This window comes from Myxine glutinosa, chromosome 12, assembly GCF_964187855.1.
Source record: "Myxine glutinosa chromosome 12, kmMyxGlut1.1, whole genome shotgun sequence".
NCBI classification, from domain to species: domain Eukaryota; kingdom Metazoa; phylum Chordata; class Myxini; order Myxiniformes; family Myxinidae; genus Myxine; species Myxine glutinosa.
Genome location: NC_136272.1, coordinates 33,104,497 through 33,120,254, shown reverse-complemented (window position 1 = coordinate 33,120,254; position 15,758 = coordinate 33,104,497). Strand labels below are relative to the sequence as shown.

The 15,758-nt window shown below is 42.6% G+C and overlaps 2 protein-coding genes and 1 non-coding gene across 5 annotated transcripts in view; 1 reads left to right on the top strand and 2 right to left on the bottom strand.

The window, feature by feature from the left end:
* LOC137437986 (uncharacterized) overlaps window positions 1-9,024 on the bottom strand; it is a 52,071-nt gene extending 43,047 nt beyond the window's left edge. Inside the window, exon 1 of one of the 3 annotated variants that reach the window (XM_068132804.2) lies at window positions 8,805-9,024. The gene's annotated coding sequence lies outside the window, so the exon portion shown is untranslated. Of the gene's footprint in view, window positions 1-8,483; window positions 8,608-8,699 lie in introns of those variants that run through there. The other 2 variants (XM_068132802.2, XM_078766701.1) reach the window with 2 other exon arrangements.
* The window catches only part of STARD3 (StAR related lipid transfer domain containing 3), a 196,824-nt gene that overhangs the window by 152,838 nt on the left and 28,228 nt on the right, over window positions 1-15,758 (bottom strand). The gene's annotated exons all lie outside the window — the stretch shown is intronic.
* The window catches only part of LOC137437987 (uncharacterized), a 78,618-nt gene continuing 70,214 nt past the window's right edge, over window positions 7,355-15,758 (top strand). Inside the window, exon 1 of the transcript XR_013621082.1 lies at window positions 7,355-7,697. This is a non-coding gene — a transcript (uncharacterized LOC137437987). The remainder of the gene's footprint in view (window positions 7,698-15,758) is intronic.

The following is a 15,758-nucleotide window of genomic DNA, read 5'->3' as shown; positions in this document are numbered from 1 at the left end:
AAGTATCCTCGCTAAAGTGGTGACCCCGACGTGATAGGTTGTTTTATACTGAATGGCAAACTTATAGGGAGAGCATGGCTATTGTGAATATGACACTTCCATGGACATCTTGGGCTTCCCATAGCACCAAAATGGCGGACGTATGATTTTCTTTAAGGTTGCAATTGTGGGTGGCGTCACGCCAGCTGTCCAATCAATGTGTATAGAGCGGACATACAAAAACTTGCTCCATTATACTCGTATATAGATAATTACAATGATGTGAGGAGAAAAACAACAACAAATGAACACAGTGTGAGGGATTTCACTCGGGAATTCTTCTTCTTCTTCCAAAAAAAGTGGAGAGACCTGATCCAAGGAGTATTATCACACTGAGGGTTTGCATGAATGTATGCAGGACTTACATTACATCACAGCATGAGCTCCAAGCTTAGATAGGAACACTAAAGAGTACAAAATCAAAGAGGCTCGAATCAACAGATCACGTGATCTCAAACGCCTATTTTAAAAAGTCAAAAAACAAACTGGTAATGAAGTATACTTTACCTTAAACCCAAATATATTCGCCAAATGTGTTTACAATGTATTGTTTTTAAACACAAAAGGAATAGATAATTTATGCAAAAGAAAAAGTTTCAAAAATAAAGCACAAATTAAGGAGTTTAATAACATTTGAGTAATGTATGTACAAGATAAACAACCTACAAGAAAAGGAAACAATTCTAAAGCAACTGAAAGTTATGGTTTCACTAAATAGAATTCATAGAACACTGTTTCCCACGCTGGTTGGAGAAATAAAAAGGACATGAGCCAGGTCTGCGAGCAGCAAATTTGATTGGCCAAGATGATGTAAAATGCTGTAATAATTTGTTTCAAGAACTGCTAAACGGAAGGGGTTTGAAAGTGCGAAAACGGCGATTTGTATTCTACAGTGTTCACGTGTATAGTTCAATTGAAATGAAAAATAAAGGCGTTAAAGGTCAGAGAAAAAAAACATTTTTCGGAAGTTTACCGCCATTGATGCAACGTCTTTTACACCACCTTATTTAACACGTTACATTAGTTATTCCTGCCTGGTGTTTGTGTCCTCTATGAAGTCCCTAAAACAGTAAGTTTCCTGTTGGGAATGATTTTCAATTTTGTTTGACTGCCAGACAAGCAGAGTAAACAAATGATCTCACTCCTCTCTGCACATGCGCGATCGGGACAAATTCAGAGCCAAAGTCCTGCTAAGCCAAATTCCAGCTCCTAAAGTCCCCTTATTATATGTTTTATGTGTCTGTTTGATTTTTTGTGTGATTAATGTTAGCTCTTTCATGAGCTTGTATACAAAAAAAAAAAAAATACCGACAGGTTTGTTTTCCGATTCATGTTCCGATTCGTGTTCAAAATATAACATTCAATTGAAAACAAGATAAACTGACGTTTCTCGACAGACTGACAGACAGAGACAAAGTGAACCAATTGTCAGGGCCAGTCTTACCTATGGGGCAGCCTGGGCAATTGCCCTGCACTGGTGGGCCCCCAACAGCCAGTGGGGGTTATATACTTTATAACCTACTGAAGAACCCATCAATTATATCACCCAGTGTATAAAATGAAAAATCTGATAGTGTTTTAATTTGCTGTATTTAAATTTTCCAACAACAGCAAATTCAAAATTCCAACAACAAAAAGCAAAAGACCAAAAAACAACAACAACAACTAGTTGCAGACTCACTAGTCTAGTCAAATTTCTGGGAAACGTGAATTCATGAGGCATTTTTGAGTAAAAGCAAGCAAACCACTTTTTCTGGGGTAGTTTTTCGTGCTGAATACGAATCTGTTGTTTGCCAAGCCCAAAAATGCGTAATTAGGTCACTAATCAAGGTCAAAGGTCAATGAGTGCAAAATTCAAAATTTTTGAAAAAATGTTTTATTTTACATCACCTATCTGTACATTTCAATTATTTTACAGTATTTTGTCTGGTAAGGTTACTACAGCTTTTCACAATTATGAAAGTAAAGGGAATTGTGAAGGGAAAAAATCAGATTTTTGTGAATATATCCGTAATGAAGCAACTTTTCGTTTTTTGACATACTGTTTTAATTCACTTGAATTATTGCCTTAAATACCATCAGTGAAGTGGTTTACCTGAGTCCTATATAATAGCAAGATTGTTTTCTACACTAAATGTCAATATTTGACTAATTAGCCACTTAATTAAGGCTAACGGTCACAAGGCGCAAAGTGCACTTACATGGCACAAGGCGCAAAATGCACTTCATGGCAAACATGTTTGGAGTGCAGGCAGTTGATCATTATCACATGTATTCTTAATTAATCCTGAATCAATTGCAGTCTGTCAGACTGATTGGCTGGAAGGAGGAGCCATCCAGGGGAATGCCAATTAGCTTAACTGTGTAAGCTCTGACCCCCCCCCCCCCTACTTTGGCCTGTTTCGACATGGTGTTTCACTGGCATTGCACTTGCAGGCCTCAGTGCAGAACTGTTTCCCCCACTTCCGACAAGAGCAACTATCAGAACTGCAACCTTTCTTGCAACCACACTGAGTAAGTTCTCGGCATCCCTTTGGAATTGACGGTAAAGTTGTAAGAACCGGTGACAACTTGTCATCAACGAGTTTCCATCCACAATCAGTCGGCGGTGGCAGATCTGTCATTGGATTACTGGCCTCTCTCCAAATGAAACTTTGGTAGTTTGCACGCTCTATGTGGAACTTTGCTGCATCACTAGATGGAGGTAGGGTCTCCGTTGCATGGCATTTGTTGAACAGTTTAATGCGGGCTTGATTACAGTTCTCAGATGGTTCCTTGTAGATATGGCAAATGAACTTTTCAGCATCTTCTGTGACCTTCTTTGATGGTGTCGGAAACTGCTGTTGTTGGATCTTTTCAACTGCTGTTGGTATATCCAACGTTGACGTATTGGATGGTTTGATGTCTCCAAGACCGCTTTCAGCAGATGGCCCCCTCTGCCAGGCAGCTAACTGAGTAGCGTGAAATGTATTTTTGCCATCTAGGGTAGAGTCATTGATGTCAATATTGTCGCCAGAAAAATGCACAAATCGTCCCGAAACCAGGTTGCTGGTAACAACTGCCCCAGTTTCTTGATCAAGCGCTTTCAGAGTGTTTTCAGCCATGGCAGTGTCATACCTAAGAACCCGGTTATAGCTGATTATGTGCCCAGCATTATGGAATAGCTCAACTAATTTATTTGATCGAGTTGACTGGTGCAGCGTCATACCCATTCCAACGTGTTTAGGCGGTGCCTTCTTGTCTCCACATACACCATAGACCATGTCTTGTCCAATGCTAAGGACCCTTGTCTTCTTCACCCAACCAGTTTCAGACATCTCACTTTCGTCAAACTCAGCATCGACACTACTTTGGCCTCCAAGCAAGATATTCACAAACATGAGTACAGATGGTGGTACACTTGCCAACTCTGCTTTTTCGCTTACATCGCAACCTTCGAATGCAGGATGTGACATGATATCACTGCGGAGTTGCAGAGCAACGTGCACTAAAGACAGAAAATGATCATCCTGTTGTCTAAATATGGGAATATAGTCTGCACTGTTCTGACCGCACACCATTTCTGAAAGAGGTATGTGACTGAAATGTCGTGGAAGAAGCAAAGTTTGTTTCTCTGAAGGCGCCAAATTTCTTAGCACAAGAAATTCATAAATGTCCCCAATGCAATTCGACAAAGTTTCTTTAAAAGTCCCCAGTCTACTAAGATACGATGTAGGAATTGTGCCGTCGCACTCCCTGGCTAACTCTTTGTACCTCTCGAACACTGCAGATAGTTCAAATACGTGCCCTTTCTCAGCAGAGTGACGCAGCTCTTGACACAACCATGATATCGCCATGTCTGCTGATTTGCTTTCAGTTTCCGCCCTTTTGACATCCCTAAAGAATTTACTAAGACAGTTAACATGGTAACATGCCTCAGCTGAGATTAAATCATTCTCATTTGCAGTACGGACTAAGATGTTATGTACAAATTTAGCTTTTTCCGTAATTTCATTACTCATTTTGAAGGTTGTGACACGACTTGTCTTCTGCTTCTTGTCAAAGTTCTGGCAGAACATACACAATGTCCAGTTCATCTTAGTAGTACTACTGCGTAAAAACGGACATGCTTCAGCCGAAACACTCTTTCTTTCAGGATCTTTTTCGTTTTTCGATTGTTCCTTGGCTAGCTTAGCATTTATTTTCCCCTTGTGTGTGTATGCAGAGTAACATAGCTTATGCCATTTAAGTTTGGGGAGACTTTCTGGAGGCTCTGCAAAGAGAGTCGAAAGCCTGTCCACGGCTGATCGAAATTCATAGTGTCTAAGTTTGCATCGGAGCTCGGTCGCCTCTCTGATGGCAGCAATACCCTGGTTTGTCCGGTTGAAAATCGTATCTTTGACCTGGCTAGTTCCCTGACAAATGATACAAAGTTCAAACGACACATCCTCACGCTGTCGCTTGAGGCTGGCAATAGGTTCCATGGTTGGCCTGAGGGGAGAAACAGAAACCAAACTAAGCACCAGGCACGCATGTTCTGACCATGAAAACTACAACGTTGTATGATATACTGCAACAGCCCTTAAATGATCGAATAAGCGCAGGCAGTGTTGGCCCGGGTTTTAATCTTATTCTCAAAGACACAAAGTAAAGCTTCTTCAAGACAAAACATCTAACCGATATCACTAATTCATTAGTGGTAGATGCATTAGGCACTCATCGTCAATGCCCATGCCCTGCCTGTCTTTTTGCTACTGTTAGGTAAATGTACATGTATGTAGGCCTGCCTATGATGTGAGATGTCAAGCATACATTACACATTTGTATGTACATGTATCTCACCAAAGAAGAATGCATTCCTTTACTTTCATTTGATTTTATATTTCATTTTTTAACAATCTTAAAAAGACCCTTACCTGTACTCCTGAAATGTTTAATGCCTGATGCCTAGGGTACGAACTAGATGGCTTATGCTAGGCTATTAGATTCATTCTTCATCATTAAGGGTCTATTGAAGAACACCCTGCTCTGTCTGAATGGAAATGATTTGACAAACATGGCAAATGCATTGGGGTCAGAAAGATGAAGCCACTTTCACTGTTGAGTGAAAGGGATGGTTTCAAGTGCAAGTAACTGTTACGTCATTGCAAGACTTTCGCACTCATTGACCTTTGACCTATGTTGTTTACCGGTGACATTTAGATTCTGTCTTTATAAAATCTATCTCTAGACCATCAATAGGAGCATAAAAACTCTGCCCCATTGTGCATTTAGAGGTTAAACTGCAAGCAAATTACGCAAAAACTAATTGTCGCCCCTTACAGAGATAAAGGCAAATGAGCATAGATGTGTCCTCACGTTTTCCTTTAAAAATAAGATTTTGAAAAGCTTTAGCAACCTTACTAGACAAAATATTGTAAAATAATTGAAATGTACAGATAGGGGATGTAAAATAAAGCATTTTTTCAAAAAAATTGAATTTTGCACTCATTGACCTTTGACCTTGATTAGTGACCTAATTACGCATTTTTGGGCTTGGCAAACAACAGATTCATATTCAGCATGAAAAACTACCCCAGAAAAAGTGGTTTGTTTGCTTTTACTCAAAAATGCCTCAATCATTCTATAAAGGCACATTTTCAGATTTTTTGACTAGGCTACACTCCTTGACCCTTGTAAATGAGCTATTCCACTCGCGTTTGTAGGTTGTATTGTTTTTTTTTAACGACGCCCACACGTCGACATGTGATCGAACAAGCTAGCGCTATTCGTCGGTCGTAATTTGCTTTTCGAAAATGATGCACACATCAATTGAATTTTATATTATTTTCGGGCTTACCTCGGCAAAGATGACCAGACGCAGTGGAACGAAATTATCCAAGTGGGGCAGAAAAACGAAAAAAAAAAAAAAAAAGCAGAGAATTTACATGAAAATTTACAAAAGGTTACTGATTTCTTCAAAAGTGAAACCGAGAATGAAGCAGCAGCAGCGGTAACAGGTAAAACATTTCTACCATAATACCGCCATTTGTTTTTCCAAGTTATAGGTAGAATATGTTGTTTTTGAGCTCAATACCATGAACTCACACTGAGATGTCAAATTAATCTGGAGTCATTACATTCCTATTGTACAGCGCTCCTTTCCTCTGCCATCTCCAGGAGCTGCATGACATCATCGCCGGGCACCGAAGGGGGCTCGACAATGACGCACGCTGAAAGGGAGTACTCAGTTTTCACTCTGGTTGTTTGTTTGTTTTCTTGTTTTCTTGTTTTTCCGGGTGATATCTCAGCCATCATTTGAGCTAGGAAGCTGAAATTTGGGCACAATAGTGAGTAAGTACTTTGTCAAAAACTGTGTTATTTGTTTTTTTATTAATCAATTAATTGATGAGTTATTTAATTATTATTGATTAATTAAGTACTTATTTATTTCCTTTCTCTTCTGGGCATTATCTCAGGCACCTTTTGAGTTAGGAAGCTGATATTTGGACATGACAATGACCAAGTGATTTGGTTGTAAAGGTTATTTTTGATTTATTGATTAATCAATTAATCGATCAATTATTTAATTATTCGATTAATGACTAAATTATTTCTTTCTTTTTTAGTTACAGATTTGGATGAAATGGTGGTGGTTTATGTGTTCTATGAGCCACTTGATCAATTATTTAATTTTTTATGATTATTATTTTTTTATTTTAATTATTAATTTTTTTTTTTCTCATCTGGCCAATATCTCAGGCACCATTTGAGCGAGGAAGCTGATATTTGGACATGAAAATGACCAAGTGATTTGGCTGTAAAGGGTATTTTTGATTTATTGATTAATCAATTAATCGATTAATTATTTATTGATTAAGAAATTAATTATTTAATTTTTTTATTAATGACTTATTTAATTAAATTTCTAAAAGTTACATCTTCGGATGAAGCACTAGTTGTTTAGTTATGCTATTAGCCAATTGATTAAGAAAATATTTTATGACAATCTTTTATCGATTTTAATTATGCAATTAATCAATCAATTATTGTACACCTCTTCCTCCATATACAGTCTCTATGAGCTGCATGGGGGCGGTGTACTTTGAATGTATCTGTACTTGTTATAATATTAATGTTCTTCTTTTTTTTTTAGTAATAAATCTACATTTTCTATATTGTTTTGGTGAATATTGGAGAATAGAATAATGTTAAATCACAAAGTGTGGTGCATTATTGAAGGGACATACATTGTGAAAATGTGGTGTTTTATTGTTGTTCAGAATGGGTTGGGTGGGAATAGAGGGGACGTGGGGGCCCAGAATCACTGAGACCGCCCCTGACAATATTGCTTAACACCACTTGTTGCTTCATGTCTCGCGGGCAACAAGTTCGTGTAAACAGGCACATTCAATAAAGAAGAGGATTCGCAGAGGGAAATTAATGTGAGGATGGGGATGGGCAGGGCCAAGGTGAACAAAGATATGGAAATGATGGCAGAGGAGTTGGTTGAGGATTGCGAAGAGGAAGAAGACGCATGGGATGTGGAAGAACACAAATGTTTATTTCTCATGAACAGAGAGCCGTGCAGGTTGTAGCACAAAGTTCGTTTGTTCCAACTTCCACAGAGACTTTGCGTTGAGTTACTCAACGTACGGTTCCACAAGGAAGGACAGAACGTTCCACCTGATGACACCTAGGTATGTACTGTAGTAATTACGTTCTTGTTTCAACACCGATAATGCACTTTACTAAAAACGAAATTCCTGGAATTGCAGTGATTGCTTTGTAGATTGCTTTTCTTGCTCCTTTTCATCCACACACCTTCTATTCATTGTTCACGGACCACAATTAACGTTTCACTCCATATCAGGTTTATTTGCTTTCACACATCCTTTTGTTTGGTCACGTGCGATTTACATACCTTGCATACCTGGATCCGCCTCCTAAAGCTCTGAAATAAGATGATTACTAAACTAGCCCACTTTTGTGTGCATATAGCACACATATGTACACACACACACACACACACACACACACACACACACACACACACACACACACACACACACACACACACACACACACACCTCTAAGCTATCTAGCCTGGGTTCGAATACCTACCCAGGTATAAACAGGCAAGGTGATTCATCAATGTGTGTGTGCCGTCCCTCGGATGGTCGTTACAATGGGCGTCGCATATGCCAGCATTAGCTGGTGGACGTCAAAGACCCCACGGACGGGGTCCCTCTTGGAGTAGGCGAGCTATCTCCGGCACCATGGAACAAGTAACAAATTCCTGCCCAAAAAGCCACTGCTTGCTGGGTAGGCAATGGCAATAACCGAGTACGGTACATCGGATCGGACATACACAGTCACAGACACGTGACATTCATTTATGATAATACCATACCGAGTGCAGTAGATACAGGTGGGCAGGTGAAAGAGGAAATGTACATTATATTGTTATTTATTCATTCACTTACCCCAGAAATCGCGTCTACTTGGGAGCTTTATCCCAGATGACGACGTGTCCGCCAGCTGTGATAATCTTACGACACAGTTTATGTACGCGGAAAACATTGTACGTACAAGATTACAGATGTCGGAAAAGAAAACTACGGGCTATGAGCACCTCGTCCCGATGAATGATTTTAAGAGAGAACGAGTTCCACCGCGGATCAAACTCTCGCTGCACTCACCTTCCCGCGCTCCGTACGTCGGTAGTCTACTCGAGTACTCGGTACGTGTGTGGTCCTGCGCACTCGCCTGTGGAGATGTGTCTAACTCACTCACGACTCACTCACTCTCTGTCTCTCTACTCCCGAGTCTGGCAGACAGCCGAGCTGCAACCCAAGCTCTCCGCTCACCACAGGCGAACTCGATCCACCACCAGCACCTCCAGCCCCCCAACCTTCCCTTCCCTAACCACTTCACTCGCGCTTTATGACTCCTCACTTGTTTGTATAATTACGCCTTTCACATCATCCCTAGCTTTTCATTTCCTATGTAATACTAATATCGACATACATTTGGTTAGGGCAAGTCTACTTATGAGGTACGCACATGAAAGAGGTTGGCGGAGGTGGGGCTTAAAAATACCTCCATATTACTGACATAATAAATAGATAGCATCTTTCTCTTCAGGAAAAGATTATTGTGTCGAACACGAGAAAATTCAATTCGTCAAAGCAACCACAAACCGCAGGGGCATAACCACCCCTCCCCCTCTAGTCCCCAGCAGAAGCAAACCGCGGGGCATAACCATCCCCCTCCCCCTCTAGTCCCCAGCAGAAGCAAACCGCGGGGCATAACCATCCCCTCCCCCTATAGTCCCCAGCAGAAGCAAACCGCGGGGCATAACCATCCCCCTCCCCCTCTAGTCCCCAGCAGAAGCAAACCGCGGGGCATAACCATCCACCCCTCCCCTCTAGTCCCCAGCAGAAGCAAACCGCGGGGCATAACCATCCCCTCCCCCTATAGTCCCCAGCAGAAGCAAACCGCGGGGCATAACCATCCACCCCTCCCCTCTAGTCCCCAGCAGAAGCAAACTGCGGGGCATAACCATCCCCTCCCCCTCTAGTCCCCAGCAGAAGCAAACCGCGGGGCATAACCATCCACCCCTCCCCTCTAGTCCCCAGCAGAAGCAAACCGCGGGGCATAACCATCCACCCCACCCCTGGCATAACCATCCACCCCTCCCCTGGCATAACCATCCACCCCTCCCCTGGCATAACCATCCACCCCTCCCCTGGCATTAGCATCCACCCCTCCCATGGCATAACTATCCACCCCTCCCCTGGCATAACCATCCACCCCTCCCCTTGCATAACCATCCACCCCTCCCCTGGCATAACCATCCACCCCTCCCCTAGCATGACCATCCACCCCTCTCCTAGGATAACCATCCCCCCCCCCCCCTAGTCCCCAGCAGAAGCAAACCGCAGGGGCATAACCATCCACCCCTCCCCTGGCATAACCATCCACCCCTCCCCTGGCATAACCATCCACTCCTCCCCTGGCATAAGCATCCACCCCAACCCTGGCATAAGCATCCACCCCAACCCTGGCATAAGCATCCACCCCTCCCCTAACAGTTCAGGCATAAATCTTGCAAAGAGACAGCAGCACCAAAATTCCCTGAAAGAGCAAAGTACATGAAAACTATGATGATGATGATGATGTTGATGACGATGATGATGATGACGACGATGATGATGATGATGACTATGACGATGATGACGACTATGACGATGATGATGATGATGATGAGTATGACGATGATGATGATGATGACTATGACGATGATGACGATGACGATGGTGACGATGATGACTATGACGATGATGATGATGACGACGATGACGATGCTGATGACTATGATGACGACGATGATGATGATGATGACGATGACAACGATGACAACGATGATGACTATGATGATGACGATGATGATTATGACGATGATGATGATGATGATGATGACTATGCCGCTGATGACTATGACGCTGATGACGATGATGATGATAATGATGATGATGACGATGATGACGATGATGATGATGATGATGACGACGACGCCGATAACAATCACATGAACCAAAATGAGAATGACATCGAACATGTTGTGTAGTTGTTGAGTTCATTTGCTTTGGGTTTCCTGCTGGTGGACATTGTCTGCTTTCGCAAAGTTCATGCCTTTGTCTGTCGGCTGCCTAATCAAGGCAATGGCAAACCAGCAGGTGCAATGCTGGTCATGAGCCTACTTTGGTAGTCCTGAACATGGTCTCGGGCGACCACCAAAACGAACAAGAAACCTGCTTTCAGTTCATCAACTCCCCATCTTGTTTTGTAAAGCATCCGGTCTTGGAACCCAAGGCCACCCATTACTAACAGCACCGCAAGACAAAGCGTCACCAAACAGACCCAGATCAGCAGCACATTCTTGGTGGTTGCCTGATGGCAGGTGCAGCGTTGTCAAAGTCGTCTCATAAAAAGGACATTGCCTGGTTTAGGCTTCCGGCACACAATGGCATGCCCTTTGTGAAATACAACGTGTGGAAAATGTCCACCAGCAGGAAATGCTGGCAGCCGAGACCCTTGCTCAAGGTCCCATCCCGATGGTCTCAAGGTCTGAAGGTCTCAAGGTCCCATCACCTACGAGGCTGATCCAGTTCTTATGAAGACTTTGGGAATCAAACGTTGACTAGGCAGCTCAAAGGTGAGTACGCTACCACAATAGCACCTGCATGGCCACCACAATTCTCGTTTGGCCACCACAATCCCTGATGGTGGACCAAACTCACCTTGGCATGTATTAAGGCTTCTGGAAGAATGTGTACTGTAACCGATTCCAATCCCACTAATAAATCAATGGAATTAAGGGACTGAGGTTGTGTTGGCCGAGGAAGATTCCAGAATTCAGTTGGAGTAACCATGTACCCGTATATAGTCTAAAAGCAGTACAAGGTCTTCGAGCTGCTTTGGGTTCGATTCCTGCCCGACCATGAGCTGTCACCTTAGTGTCGTCGTTTACCAGCATTGTGATGCATCCTGATCCTCTTGATGGAGGAGACAATAAACTGCCCGTCTCATCTGCTGGTATTTATCTGTGGGTCCATGTTAAATATCCCACAACTCCTTTAGGTAGGAGGAGGCCATGATGTTCTGGTACCTTGGCCATATTCAAAATTTCTGCTATATAGTAGAGAGTTACTTTCATAACCCTCTGGGATGGAGTTGTGACCTATCCACAGTACATTTACATTTATGGAAAAGTTCCATTGGCGGTGCCCTCATGATGCCCAGAGGAGTACGGGAATCATGGGAAATTGGCCTACAATGAAGATGAGATGGTCGCAGGCTAAAAATATGGAAGTTGTGCAATGAAAATGTTGCAAGCATGTAGCATGTAGCATGTAGCAAAATGTAGCAAGCAAGCCTTTCCATCCTGCCTTCAATTAGGTCCCCACTAGAACATTGTCAGAAACTCTCTTCCTTTGCCACTCAATTAACAGAAGAACCTGATATCTGTAATTATACTCAAAGGATCACTCTCTTATTAACGGAGCAAGAATGTGTTTCTAAATTGCTTGGATATGGGGTGCACACATTTCCTTCATTCCCACCACTGGTCAACAACCTGCAAACCTGAGTCTCAACACAAAGCCAAATATAAACTTGTTTGTTGACACCAAGTTCAGCAACTAGTCGCATGACCAGAACTTGAGACGACCCAAGGAACAAGGAAAGGTTGAGCCACGTCTCCCGGGGAGGGCACGGGAAATCCACGCCACCCGACGAAGGTGTCGGGTCCCCCAAACATGCAGCGAGGTCGTAAATTAATCAAAACAAAATCTCCAAGTACAACTTAGACATAAAGTGAAAATGATAGGCCCACCACATACCAGGTAATTCGAGCTGTGGGACAACTGGCTTAATGCCCCTTTCCAAAGGATGGCACGCTTGATGCAATAACGCAAGACGGTTACACCACTTAACTGGAATGGTATTCATGGAATACTTACCCTGCGCAGTCAACTTGTTGTGAGCCACGTCAAGCATCATCAAGCCAAGCCAAGCAAGATGTGATGCATCAACCAAGATGAACCATCAACCAAGATGATGCATCAACCAAGATGTGAGCCAAACATCATCTTCTGTTTTTGAACATTGTTTTTCTTTGATCCAATATGAATGCCAGACCACGTGAGCGATGACATCATAAATTTATATTCTCTTATATAATTGTTGCATAGATCACGCTCAATACATTTCAAACTGATCAGACAGAGCGTTTTCCTTGTCGAATTATGACATCATAATTATGGCACCAATGACGTCATCGTTAACAAAACCGATTCCCCATATGGAGTTCTTTACAATGAGCCATGTTTAATTTTTTTCCATGCAGCGGTTTTGGAGATATAGAGGTGCAAGAAAATGAATTTTTAAAATGCAGACACGTACGCCACACAGCACATGGCACGTACGTATATAACTGAATGCTTAACCCCACTTTCGCTTCGCGTTATTTATCTTCGCTTCGTGCTATATATCGTTATTTGCCCCATCTCTCAACTCAATTGTGTGGGATTCGTTAAAAATATTGGTGTGGTGTAAAATGACCTTGAAGTGCGGTTATTAGTTAATATCGCGTTTTCCTGTCTCGTTTCCGTTTTCCTGTTTCCTTGGCAAATCTCGTGAACAGCATGCCTCGACGTGTACGTGCTCTTCTGAATGCTCGTGGGGTTCCACGAAGTACTGAACTGTAATTTTACTGTCCGTAATCCCAGTCATGATTTAACTTTTGTTTTCGTTGAAAAAATTTTTTTGCTCATGTGTAAAATAAAGAGATACTTCTGGAAAACGTACAGAAGTTTAACACAGTACTGTCCGTGAATTGAGTTCGATATCAGTTTACATCACTTTCAAGGATCAATTTATTTGCTTCGAAATGTCAAATGTGGTTTTTGTTTCTTTTAAAGGTCACATTAACAAAATCTAGAATAATTTCAACATAATTCCAATTAACTTTTGGTTCTAAGTCATCTTGAAAAGTAAGTTCACCCCCACAAAAAAAATATTCCATATTAAATGCCAAGTCTGTATATATATATATATTGTTACAGACGCGGTTTTAGATGTTATATTGACCGAGCGGTGGTGTATTACCGCGTCCGAACAGTTACTCCCCGATTAGAACCCGATTCCACCCGTCGTTGACCAGATCGCCCCACAGATATTCAATCGGGAAACCTCTAAAGCGACCGAAAGAGAAGGAAAAGAGAAAAAGACAGAGTACGGAGGAAGAACAGATTTATTATACACACACAAGCAAAAAGGAAGAGCGACCAAAATTATTTACAAGCAATGGATGGAAAAAGCAGTCACACAGTGCATCGTTAGCTTATTCTACTCAATTTACTTAATCCCAAGACAACGAGTAGGACAGGACGTTCACACTTACACAGGGGATATTGCAGGCAGGTAGGGCTTGAGGTGGATTGCTTGAGAGGGAGGCAAGGTCGGAGGCAGCAGCTCTCAATTCCTCGCGGTTTTTGGCGGGAAAACCCTCCATCGCGTATCCGCTGCTTTAGACGTCACGCGCTGGTTCGGCACACCTGCTCCTCTTCTTGTGGTGGAGCCGTCTCCCTCCTTTCAGCGCGTCTCTCCAAAGCTGGTTTCCTTGCCGAGTACCTCTCCTCTTTGGCTTGGAGCGTTTCGCATCTCACCGCTCCTCTTGGTGCCGCCTCTTTGCTCATCTCCCAGGTCATCTCCCAAGTCATCTGGTAAAGCAGTCCCTTTCAGTCGCTTTTATCACCTCGGGCGGAATCAAGCCGCCGGCTGCGAGGGCACGCCTACCGGGTCGCTCACCGCGGTGCTGATTGGCCATGCGACCCTCTGGCTCACTCCTCCCCTCTATGACGAGGTGGAGACACGCCTTTCTTCTCCGAGATTAGCACATGGGCAATGGCGGCTTGCGGGATTGAACACAACTCCCACCCTTTTGAAAGGAACTTTGGAGAGCGGAGATGTTTGGGGAAATTGCAAGGGCCTATGCTTATTTTGTTTGATACAATGCAAAGTCAATCTAGTGGGAAACACATATTTAGCCTACATAGAATAAGGAAATACACTATTTAAAAAAGATATATCGTGACCTGCGTGTAAGTTTCATGGAATTAACTAGGAGGACGGCTGCGACCATTATTTACATTAACAGGGTGTTACACATATTTTTGTAACGTTCACATTGTAACGTTTTCACATTCGTTACACTTCCTCCAAAATTGTTACACTTCTCAAAAAAAACCGTTACACTTCTCAGAACCGTTACAATATATATATATATATATATATATATATATTCTTTATTTTGCTTACATATTAATTTTTTACATTTTAAATATATAGTATATATACTGTATATATATATATATTTTTTGTTTATATATTAATTTTTTACATTATATATACTAGGACGTGCCCGTACGTGGGTGCCCGTTCCTTGGTGCGGCCCAGCATCTAGTCGAGACCCAGTCACCCAGGCCGATCACCCATTCCGACCCCAAATTCCTCATCGACGAAAACTAAACAATATATTATATGAATCGCACCGTACATACCTCCTTCTAGATCTTGTTCTTGTCTTGATATACTCACTCAGGCTCACTCTATCACGCTGAGTCCTCCCAGCTCCTCCAAATGGCGCCCGCTACGCCTCGAATTACTATCCGTAATGGCGCACGCGCTCTCACATCGGCCACGCCTACGCAACAACGTGTTCTGTGATTGGCTGGCCTACCCCGCAACCTGTTCTGTGATTAGTTTGGTAAATAAATCGCCATAGCTCGGTAACTACTTCTTCGATTAATATGAAACCTTGAAAAGGCACATCCTCAGGTCCCCAGCAATATATCTGGCAATTTTAATTGAATTACTATCTGTAATGGCGCACGCGCTCTCACATCGGCCACGCCTACGCAACAACGTGTTCTGTGATTGGCTGGCCTACCCCGCAACCTGTTCTGTGATTAGTTTGGTAAATAAATCGCCATAGCTCGGTAACTACTTCTCCGATTAATATGAAACCTTGAAAAGGCACATCCTCAGGTCCCCAGCAATATACCTGGCAAGTTTCAAGTATATCGGACCCGTGGTTGTCGAGAAACAGCGGTCACAGACAAACACACAGACACACACACATACACACAGAGATTACTGGAATTATAGATACTAGGACGTGCCCGTACGTGGGT